The sequence below is a fragment of the Dendrobates tinctorius genome, unplaced genomic scaffold (assembly GCF_039654945.1).
Source record: "Dendrobates tinctorius isolate UK_male_01 unplaced genomic scaffold, ASM3965494v1 ptg000126l, whole genome shotgun sequence".
Taxonomy (NCBI): Eukaryota; Metazoa; Chordata; class Amphibia; order Anura; family Dendrobatidae; genus Dendrobates; species Dendrobates tinctorius.
The window spans coordinates 3,390,414-3,402,812 of record NW_027361794.1 but is presented as its reverse complement, the minus strand read 5'-3'; the positions used below and the strand labels follow the sequence as shown (position 1 = coordinate 3,402,812).

General features: G+C 43.9%; 1 protein-coding gene across 1 annotated transcript in view; it reads left to right on the top strand.

Moving 5' to 3' along the window:
* LOC141047266 (uncharacterized) overlaps positions 1–12,399 on the top strand; it is an 801,716-nt gene that overhangs the window by 760,182 nt on the left and 29,135 nt on the right. The gene's annotated exons all lie outside the window — the stretch shown is intronic.

The window sequence follows — 12,399 nt, the reverse complement described above, 5'->3', positions numbered from 1 at the left end:
CTCAAAGTGACTGATGTTGTAAAAATGATAAACTGGCGTATGCTCGGGGCTCGATGATGGCGGTCGTGTGGCACTGAGCTCCGCTCCCTGTTGCGCTAAAAATAGCACCATCCACCGCATGGATCGTGTTGGAGCTGCCAACTGTGAGCTCTCTACTCACCCGGGGACCCCACAACCCACAATGCCAAAGAGGGGAGGCCCTGCACAGCCGGTTAACAGCTCCATCGCAGATGTCAACACCAAAATGGCCGCCACTACAACAGCCAACTCCTCTCCTGCAATGCAGATGAATACCGCTGCAGAAGGAGATGATCTCTCCTCTCAGGGGGACGCCATAGTGCCCACGACAGCATTAATAAAAACACTCCAGGGACCTTCAGATCAGAGCTCACCTCAGCCATGCAGAATGTCACATCACAATTGCAGGACATTATACAGCGCACCTCTTCACTGGAGGAAAAAATGGACTCAGTAGCTGACGTACTGGAGGACGATCAGGACATTATAAAGCAGCACATGGAACGTATTAATGATCTGGAGCTTAAATGTGAGGACTTTGAAAATAGATCACGCAGAGGCAATCTGCGCATACGTGGCCTCCCAGAAAACATTTTAGCCCTTAAAGATACAGCAACCACTCTTTTCACAGCACTGCTCCCACTGACAGACCCAGCCTTGCTGCATATAACCATTATACACAGAACTCTGGGTGAGCCAAGATCAGATGACATCCCTAGAGATGTGGTGCTTAAGCTGCACTACGAATAAACCAGAGATTTAATTCTGGCTGCTGCACGAGAATCTCCAGCCCTGCCTGGCTTGCCAGAATCGGTCCACCTCTTTGCAGACATTGCACCTGCCATGCTTATCAGTAGGCCAATTACTATGGCCCTGCAAGCAGCACAAATAAAATATTGTTGGGGTTTCCCCTTCGCCCTATCCTTATATAATAATAATATCTTTGTGTGGTGCTTTTTGGATGAAGGCAAACATATTTTGGATCAGGCTGGCATTTCGGTCCTGGAAGCTATCCATTCCCTGCCATCACGAAAGTCAAGACCAACCAGTGAGTGGAAAGAAGTCCCCAGAACAAGAAGCCAGCGTACGAATGTTACCTGATTGACTTTCGGCTTGTAGACCCTACCTCGAATATGCGCCTGGAACTTCTGGGCCCGGGGATGTTAGTATCTAGATCTTATTTGGGAATATGGCCCCTGTTTAATGGGTCACAGATTAACAAGTTTGTCTAATGTGCCTTCTATATTGAACGGGTTAAGTGGGATTGGAGTTACTGGTTTTTATAATTTTTCAAATGATTATATTATAGTTCCACTAATACTATTCATGCATTATCATCTACAATGTTGAGCATTATTCAAGTCACAACAGTTTTGTCTGGTCTTGAGCATCGTAGACATTCAATACAAGCTGGGGTTTGGCTCTCAGGGTTCATTCATGTTGCCTAGCTCTAGTGATTCCTGGATCACCCCTTTAATATGGGTCTCCAGTTCACTATGTTAATTGGGCAGTTTACCCATTTGATTGTAATTGTATGTTATGTGTGTCTTTCCCTGCCCCCCTTCCCCTTACTGTTTAACCACAACAATGTGTATACCTATTATATTCTCATTCTCAGTGATTTTGGAGCTCACGTCGCATCGTGTCTTTGGATTTATGCCAATGGGGGGGAAACTAGTGGTGAGTTTTACTATAGCAGAGTAAACCCTTTTGATTATTTGTAAGGTACTGTTAGGCGTCGGGTTCCTGCAGCGGCATAGCAGGAATCCAGAGCCTTGCATTCAGCGGTCTCCGATTCTCCATCGACCGCAGAGGACCTTGCTCAGCAGCCCCGTCGTTCCCGATGCTCTGCTCAGACCTGCTCTGTGGGTCTGGCTGTTGCTGCCACCTCTGGACCAGCAAAAGCAACGCAGGCTGCTCAGCAGCAAGTCACTCCAGAGGCTAAGTCCTTCCGTCGCTCCAACGAGCATGCTCACAAGACGATCTCCCATTGGAGATTGGGAGTCACATGCACAGGTCCTGCTTCATATCTGTTTGGTCATCTCAGGGATGCATGGACTTGCAAATGACTCATTAAGATTCCCCTCCCTCTGATATTATGTGTGTGGATAGGGACTTAGGCCGGGGTCACACTGGCGATTAAAACGGACGAATGCAATGCGATAAAAAAATCGCATTGCATTCGTCCCAATGTTATTCTATGGGGCAGCTCCCATCATGCGATTTTTGATCGGATCCGATCCTCGGACCGAGACAATCGCAGCATGCTGCGATTGTCACCGATTTTCGGATCGGATTCGACAATGCAAGTCTATGGGGGCGAGAAAAAATTGGATTGCAAACGGACCCGATGTGTGAGTTGCGATAAAATCGCACCAAAAGCCGGCATTTTTTTTTCCAAAATACAGTAAAATCACAGTGTCCGGTTAAATAAAGAAACAAATTAATAGATCTAGACACATTAAATAAATATATATATATATATTCAAACAATGTGAAAAACATATAGCCAGCTCACCATAAAGGAGTTCCTCTTGATGCAGTGATCGGTGTTCACCCTATGCTTTGCACGGATCCAGGCAGGGAGTATGCCCCAACAAATAGAAATATGAGGAGATTGGGGTCCAGCAAAAGGATGAAAGTTCACCAGATTTGTAAAAACGTATTCTTTATTAATCCATTATGTCATAAAAAGTATGAGGAACTCCAATCAATTAGTAGCATTCCAGCAAGGGACTACATGTTTCAGCACTATGTGCCTTCCTCACAGTCCTATTTGAACTGAGCTCCAACACTAACAATATATCCTCCTTTGTGGAACATATTCAAATGACCCTTAATTAAAAACAATGGAACAACCAATTAAAAACATCTGAGTAGATGGTTGAAACTCAGTTCAAAAATGTTGCCAGAAAAATACCTATATTGAACATGTTTTATACATAGACAAATGATATAAACATTTAGGAATGAATCAACAATAATATGGAATAACTGCCACAAAAAGCAACAATATATAAACATATATGAAAAGATGCATCATATAGTAGGCATGATCTAAACATCAGAAACAATCACAAAAATAACTCTCAGAAGGTATAATGTCATAGAGTAGGTTTAAGATAAAGATATAATCTTTTATAAATTCATACATGAACTCTATCCCTTTTCTTTTCCTCTCCCTTTCCTCTTTTCCTCCTTCTCAAAAAAAAAAAAATGGCAACATTTTTGAACTGAGTTTCAACCATCTACTCAGATGTTTTTAATTGGTTTGTTCCAATCTTTTGCTGGATCCCAATCTCCTCATATTTCTATATATATATATATATATATATATATATATATATGACATGTATAAAATATATATATATATATACTGTATATATATTTTATACATGTCATAGAGACACATTTATATATATATTTCTAATTCATACAGTTCTTAATTGCAGAATAGCCACTGAAACATTAGCCGGCTTTTGTATAACATTCTCCTGCCCGACATGAAATGACACATGGTTTACATATAGTTAACCATTTCATTTCATGTGTTTTTTTATGTCTATCACTATTAATAATATGAGCGCTTGTGGGTAAAATTTTGGAGTTGTAGGGGTTCATTTAAGGGGTTAATTCATTGTATTAAATTGCGGGGACTCCCACTGACGTCACTGAGGCTGCAGGGAGTCCCCGCGAGCTTGCTATTTCCACCCGCATTGATCTCCGTTTTTCAGAGCGCGGGTTGGAGCGTGCTCAATCCAGGCAGAAGGTTAGCTTGGCTTCCGACTTCTCTGTACCTCTTGAACCTCCCGATCTGGAAATTATACCTCCAGAGCCCATGGAGGTGTCTCGCCCCGGTCCTAAGCCGCGCCTGGCACAAATCTCTACACACTGTTACCAGTGTCGACAGTCTGGTCACCTGGCTAACAGGTGCCCGCAGCGGTCGAAAAAACGATCACGTCCAGTGGTAGTTGGTGGGGGTCTATTTGATATGGAGACTTTCTCCCCTAAACCAGTATTCCGAGGGACGTTAGATAGCGGTGCTTCCTCCTGGGAGGTAGAGGTCATGGTGGACTACGGGGCAGAAGGGAACTTTATGTCCTCAGCCTTCGCCCAACAGCACGCAATCCCGTTGGTGCCACTCCCTCACCCCGTGCCCATCAGGGTGGTCAACGGTTCGACCTTATCGTCCCAGATTACCCACCAGACAGCACCCCTTAGGCTTTCAATCCCACCATCTCACCATGAGATGCTGTCTCTGCTCATTATGCCAGAGGGCATCGACCAAGTGCTCCTCGGAGTTCCCTGGCTCCGTTGCCATTCCCCTCATATAGAGTGGTCCTCGGGGAGAATACTGGGATGGAGCAAGGACTGTGTGGGAAGGTGCATGGGGGGCAGCGTCCAAGTAGCCTCTGCGGAGATGCCCGCGTATCGTTCCGCACCCCCCACAGAGAATCTGAGGACCGTGGCTCCGGTCGCCCTCGAGTCAGTGCCGCCGGGCAAGATCCTCTGTCCCTCCTCGCCTGGGCACACGCGTCCAGGGTGGGTGGTCACTTTGGCTACAAGCGGACCACAAAACTCCTGGCAAGGTCTTATTGGTGGCCCCACAGGGCTCGGGACACGAAAGAATACATTCAGGCATGCACCTCTTGTGCTTGGAACAGGTCCTCCAGGCTGAGGCCGGCTGGGTTACTGTATCCCTTGCCGGTGGCAGATCGGGCAGTGGAGGTTCGCGACATTTGGGATCATGCCCAGCATGCCATTCTAGCCTCTAAGGAGAGAATGAGGGCGTCCGCCTACACACATCAGCGCCCCACTCCTACTTTTGCCCCTGGCGACTTAGTGTGGCTCTCTGCCCGAAATATCAGGCTACGGGTCGAGTCCACCAAGTTCGCGCTGCGATACATTGGTCCCTTCTAAATCCTTGAGCGGATCAGCTCGGTGGTCTACCGTCTTGCTCTTCCACCACACTTGGCCATCTCCGACGCCTTCCACGTGTCCCTTTTCAAACCTGTTCACATGTCCCGGTTTTCCGAGTCATCTGCCGGGACATCAGACTTGTCTTCGGATGAGTTTGAGGTCAACACCATTGTGGGACGCAGGGTGATGCGTGGTAAAAAGTTTTATTTGGTGGATTGGAAGGGTCATGGTCCAGGGGTCCGGACCTGGGAACCAGTGGAGAACATCTATGCCCCACTCCTTATCGCGGCATTTGAGAGTAGCGATGCTCAGAGGGGACGGGGCCCTAGGAGGGGGGTAATGTTAGGCGTTGGGTTCCTGCAGCGGCACAGCAGGAATCCAGAGCCTTGCATTCAGCGGTCTCCCATTCTCCATCGACCGCAGAGGAGCTTGCTCAGCAGCCCCGTCGTTCCCGATGCTCTGCTCAGACCTGCTCTGTGGGTCTGGCTGTTGCTGTCACCTCTGGGCCAGCAATAGCAACGCAGGCTGCTCAGCAGCAAGCCACTCCAGAGGCTAAGTCCTTCCATCGCTCCACTGAGCATGCTCACGAGACGATCTCCCATTGGAGATCGGGAGTCACATGCACAGGTCCAGCTCCAGATCTGATTGGTCCATCTCAGGGATCTGGAAGCTTCCGGAAGGTCCCGGCTATAAAAGGTTTGCATGGCCTCTCGGCCATGCGCTAGTATAGACTCTAGTTGCCACCTGTGTGAATGATGACGGATGCATGGACTTGAAACTGACTCATTAAGATTCCCCTCCCTCTGATAGTATGTGTGTGGATAGGGAACTAGTGATAGAGTCAGTGCCAGTCAGTGGCAAGCTACAGGCCACAGTGCATATCATCCACGGTACTAGCGTTCAACAGTATGCCTGCTACCGGGCATTGTCGTACAGCAGCATTGTCTGTCGCCATGCTGCAGTCAGCAGCACTTATTGGCGTCCACGGTTGCGACGCCGCGCGCACGTTAGGTCTAGAAGGACGCTGATCCTGTGTCTTGGGCCCGAGTCCTGTAACCATATACAGTGCGTGCATTCCGCTGAGTCCTGTGACGTCAGCAGGTTCGACATTTGTGTTTAACACTTCGACAAATCTGTGAAGCAACAGAGACCGCCCAGCGCACTCCGGGTGACATTCAACCCGCGTGCATTATACCGCCATATTGTGCGTCTGCCATTAGATAGCAGCAGAGTAACACCTTCTGCACGATGGACCCCGGGCGGCGAACACACTTACTATTATTTATTATTTAGTGCGTTCCGCCGTCCCTAACAAGTACTATCTCATAATGTCTGAAGATTCAATTCTCTAAAACGTAAAAAAGCCTTTCTCGATTATATGAAGCAGAATCCTGATTTCATCTGCCTCCAGGAAACTCACTTCTCTAATTCCTTACGTCCCGTTTCTTTATATCATCATGGTCACAATAAGACAAGAGGGGTGGCTGTTTTTGTTAAAAACAGCTTCCCACTTCAAATTGTTGATTCTATATTAGACAAGGGAGGAAGATTCATTATATTACAAGGCTCCCTGCAAGGACAAAATGTATGCATAGTGAACAGTTATCTTCCTGCATCGCCACAATTTTCAGTTTTTCAATTAATATTGTCTAAACTTGATATGCTTTCATTTCATAATTTAATTTGGTGTGGATATTTCAACTTTACCACAAACCCAATTTTATATAGTAGTGCGCTGAGACGTTTTGACATCACCAAAACAGAAAGGAAAAAATTCTCCGCCTTATGAAAGAGCACCATCTGGTTGACATATGGAGGGAATTGCATGGGAGTACTAGGGAATATACATATTTTTCTCCAGCACACAAAACATACTCCAGAATTGATCTCCAGATGACAAAAGTCAATTCACTTCCAACAGTTTTATATACACGTCATGTCATGTCCATTCAGCCTGGTCTGACCATGATGCTACCATCTCGGTTTTTAAATTTGATGTCACTACTTCCGGGTTATATAGATGGAGACTAAATGAATAGACCGTGCAGCCATTAATGCAATCAAAGAAGATATTACCAAACACTTTGAAATCAATAATACAAAGGACTCCTTCCCTGGAATAGTCTGGCTAGCGCATAAAAAATACATCACTGGCTCTCTGATTAAACTGGCAGCTAGCAAAAAAAAAGCTAGAACCACCCTCCAAACTACATTAGAAAATAAACTCGTAAAGCTAGAATTAGCAAATCAATTGTCCACATCTCTCTACCTTTCCAAACAAATTCAGGAAACTAAGCTACAGTTAGATGCTACTCTCACCACTAGGACAGAAAAAGCCCTAACTTGGACTAAAGCTACTTTTTATAAATACGCCAGTAAACCGAGTAGGATGTTAGCACGTAAACTACGAACGAGAGAATCGTTCAGTACTATCTTCTCTATAAACGACTCTATAGGACGGGTGTCTGTATACCCAGACACCATCTATAATATATTCCATAACTATTATCAGAATCTTTATTCTACGCCACAACCACCACCACCACAACTCGTGCATGACTTCCTATGAGACCTCCGTCTGCCCAAAATTTCTGAATCTATGGCCCAACAACTCTATTCAAACATTTCTGAAGAAGAGATAATATCAGTTATCAAAAACTTAAAAAAAGGAAAGGCTCCCGGTCCCGACGGCCTAACAGCAATTTATTATAAAAAATGTAACCAGACTCTTACACCCCACATAAAAAGTTTCTGTAATTCCCTCCTAAATGATTCTCAAATGCTCCCAGAGTTTTACGTGGCACACATCACTGTAATACCCAAGCCTAAAAGAGACCATCTCTTGACAAAAAATTATAGGCCCATTTCTCTATTAAGCATCGATCTAAAAATGTTCACATCAATTATGACTAGTAGGCTGAACAATTTACTACCTTCTCTTATCCACCATGACCAAGTAGGCTTTATACCTGCGAGGCAAGCACCAGACAATATTAGACGAAATCTTAATATTATTCATTCAGCAAATTTGCGCCAAAAACAACTTCTACGATTGGCCCTAGACATTGAAAAGGCCTTTGACTCATTATCATGGCCATATTTATTTTCGGTTCTCTCTAGATTTGGATTTCCTCCTAAACTTATCTTGTGTCTTAGACTACTATATGACTGCCCGACAGCATACCTAAAGCTCCCAACAGTGCAGCCAATCCCTGTAAACATACAATGAGGCACCAGACAGGGCTGTCTGCTGTCCCGGGCTTTTTTCGCACTAGCTATGGAACCCCTCGCGGAAACCATTAGGAAAAATCCAAATATCACAGGACCCACAGGCTTAGGTGATCAGTATGTAGGGAAGGTGACCTGATGGACTGACAAGGTCAGTCTTTTTGCAGATGATTTTGAAACTATTTCTAATAATAATCTTTATATAGCGCTAACATATTCCACAGCGCTTTACAGTTTGCACACATTATCATCAATGTCCCAGATGGGGCTCACAATCTAAATTCCCTATCAGTATGTCTTTGGAATGTGGAAAGAAACCAGAGTACCAAGAGGAAACCCACGCAAACACTGGGAGAACATACAAACACCTTGCAGATGTCCTTGGTGGGATTTTGAACCCAGCTGCAAGGCTGCAGTGCTATCCACTGAGCCACCGAGCTGCTCGTAATTATATTCCACTTATCCAGAGCCTCCAAGCTTATCTAATTAGATGGTCTTCATCAAATCTATCCTGACTTGGTAGACTACATTCCATAAAAATGGTGTCATTGCCCGCTTCGTATACCAGTTCGATCACTAGCAATACCAACTAAAACATTTTCTAGGATACATACCGTAATATATTGAGTCATATGGCAAGGAAAGAAATCTAGAATTTCACAAAAGCTTATGTTTTTCCATAGGAGACTATGGGGTGTATCACAACTGAACTTCGCATTGTACTTTAATATCTGCACAAATAGCTCAATTAACAAATATATGTTTACACAACAATAAACCGAGATGGATTCACTTGGAAACTTTTTTCCTTAAACCACTTTCACTACCTGGCCTAATGTGGTCTACAGAGAAGATCCCAAAAGGTGTAAATATTACAGCACCCTTTACAGCCCATTCTCTAAAGCCCCCTTCTCACATAGCGAGATCGCTGAAGCATCACCGATTTTGTGACACAACAGCAACCTCGCCAGCGATCTCGCTACATGTGACACACAGCGGTAACCGGCCCCCCCGCTGGATATCACTGGTCGTGCTTGAATGTCCTGGGCCATTTTTTCATCGTCGGCGTCCTGCTAGCCAGCGCGCATCGCTGTGTTTGACACCGACGAGCGACCTCGTCGGCACCACAGAACTCAGGGACACTGTCGGGAATCGTCTAAAAAGCTGCTGTGTGACAAGGTACCAATGACCGGCGAGGATTGCTGGACGGTTGCTGCGTCGCTGAAGAGATCTTCCTGTTTGGCAGCTTACTAGCGACCATTTAGCGATGCACCAGCGTCGTATCGTTGTAGGGATCGCTGGTGCATCGCTAAGTGAAACGGGACCCTAATTCTCTGGAGGAAGGCCAGATTTAAATTTAAATTGCAGTCTGTACGTTCTCCACTGATCTCCTTCTTTTGTAACCCGAAGTTCACTCCTGGTCTTGACTCGTGCCATTTCTCGTGGTGGATTTTAAAGGGGATCTCTACACTAAAACATCTATGCTCTGCATTCAACATACTACTAGACAAACATGAGTTTGTTCAAAAATATGAACCTCCGGTCAGAGAGTTCATGCGCATGAACCAAATATTTCATTTTGCTAAGTGACTCCTCCCTAATATAAACCCTCTTTGTAGCTCAAGTTTATAACAAAAATGCATAAATGATCCTATGGGAAGAGGCACAATATCTTTGATATACTCAATTAATAACCCTCCTCATGATGAGAAAAAATTGAAATACATGACACAATCAGAGGAAGAAATGGGTTTCAACTTGTCATTAGAGGATTGGAGATTTTTCTGTGATACATTGTCCAAGGGCAGCCACCAATCATCTTTTGTGGAGAACCTCATTGAAGGTTCTTCACAGAACCTACCTCGTTCCGACTAAACTTCATAGCATATACCCAAACATCTCTGCTCAATGTTTTCGAGGATGTAATTTACAAGGGGATATGAAACATATCTGGTGGACTTGCCCAGTGATCCTGGATCTCTGGCAAAAAGTGAAACTCTTAGTAGATCAGATGATAGGCAGGAAAATTGATTTGGATCCCGCTGTCTTCCTCCTAGGAACAAAACACCCTTTACATTCTAAGGGTCCTCACAAATTGGTAAACTTTCTCTTTATGGCTGCCAAAATCCATATTGCTGCAAAATGGAAATCTCCCTCACTTTCACTATTGCTTGTTAAAGAAAGAATTAATAGTATTATGCTATATGAACACATTGAGGCTACTAGGAGCGATAGGTGGGATCCCTTTTTTAGGATTTGGAGCCCCTGGATGGAGCTAGAGTCGAATGCACAACTGGAACAAATTTTGCGTCTCTCTCCATAGTGCTTCGGGGTGGTGGAGACATTTATCCCTTGCTTGTTTTAGACTTACAACCTAGATATGATCAGACTAGAGCAAATTTTGAGGTTAAGGTAATGAGCACATGTAGCTACTGTTGAATTAGATACTGCGGATTTGACATTTCTTCCCTATTGTTCTGCCCTCCCATTGTCCTTGTCTTGTCTCCCCCATGTCAGATTTATATTTGTTTCTGTTGTGAAAATTTGAATTTCCCCTGTGAAGGAAAATATTTTCAAGCACAGTTGTATTTTCAATTTTAAAATGTTTAAATAAAGCTTTTTTGAAATTAAAAATGATAAACCACTGTTTAACTTTTAACGCCTATAACTTTCTAACAAAAAAAAGTTGGTTCCAAAATTGTGCTGATGTAAAGTAAACATGTGGGAAATGTTACTTATTAAGTTTTTTGTGTGCCATATCGCTGTGATTTAAGGGCATAAAAATTCAGATTTGGAACCCTGTATTAGTGCAGATGCATTTAGGCCTATCTGGTTTGTATCTGAATTTTCTGGAGGATTTTTTCCTCTTTTTGAGGTTTTCATGTTAGAGTAGGACTGGCAAGTGTAAGGAACTTTGGCGCAGTTTGCCAGCTTCCGTATTAAGGCCTTAAGATCAACCAATACCTTACATATATTGATATGTTTTTTGTGCACTTTTTATATTTCTTTCGGGGTGCAGTTGGGCCCAAATGGTTCTGCAAACTTGTGGTCTCTGTTCACACGGGATGCATTCTAGTTGGCACTGGGCAGCCCCCCTATATGGTGTTTCTAAGAGGTTGTGAACCAGAAGCCCTGCATTCCCTGTGTGAACACTGCCACATGCGGATTATTTCTTCTGCACTGGTGTACCACACGACCAATCCCTGATTGTAGGCTGGCTGTTTCATTTGGTATTTATGCACCTGTGCAGCTGCCATTTTACTTGGGTCCGCTGCACCTTGTATTAGTGCAGATGCATTTAGGCCTGTCTGGTTTGTATCTGAATTTTCTGGGAGATTTGGAAAATTGCAAAATTTTCAAAATTTTCCCCAAGTTTCCATTTTTTTCACAAATAAACGCAAGTCATATCAAATAAATTTTATCACTATCATGAAGTACAATATGTCATAAAAAAAATGTCAGAATCACCAGGATCCATGGAAGCGTTCCAGAGTTATTACCTCATAAAGGGACAGTGGTCAGAATTGTAAAAATTGGCCAACCTCGGGGGTTAAGGGGTTAATAATCTTAATTAAACCATACTTCCAACCTCGCCTAATTCCACCGATGCCCTCGTCATCTGCAAAATAGGTAAAAAACAAACAACAAAAGACCTCACCTTTCTGCAGAAATGAAGATAATCCTTTAGTCCCACGACGGGTATAGCTCTGCTACATCTAGATGGCAGGCTGCATGATGCGACCATGCAGCCTGTCATCCAGTAATCACTGAGCACCATGTGCTCAGCGTCTCTCTGTGAACTGCTATTTCCTGTCTGACAGGACCGCGAGTGTGAGAAAGTTCTGCTCTTGGTGTCATCTCACTGTTCCTGCGAATTCACTATCAATGAACTCACTTCACCTACAGTATATGACGTCAGTACGAGCACTGTGGAAATGTATAATATTTTAAAAAAAATAACAAACTGTGTCTTCTGCTGTTTTGTTTTTTTCTTTTTACAAGAATTGTTGGAGCCGATTTTCTTTAGAAACATTTTAATATCTGCTTTTTCTGGTGTTTTTCCTGTAATATAGGAAAGTCTAAGGCCAGCAATAATCTCCATAATACTCTGTACATGGAGGCTTAATAATTTCTGTCCTCGGTGTTTGTGCAAACAAAAAAGCTTTAATAAAAGCCTCAAACTTCTGTGTGTGAATCAGACATGAGCTCTAAGGCTAGATTCACATTAGCATA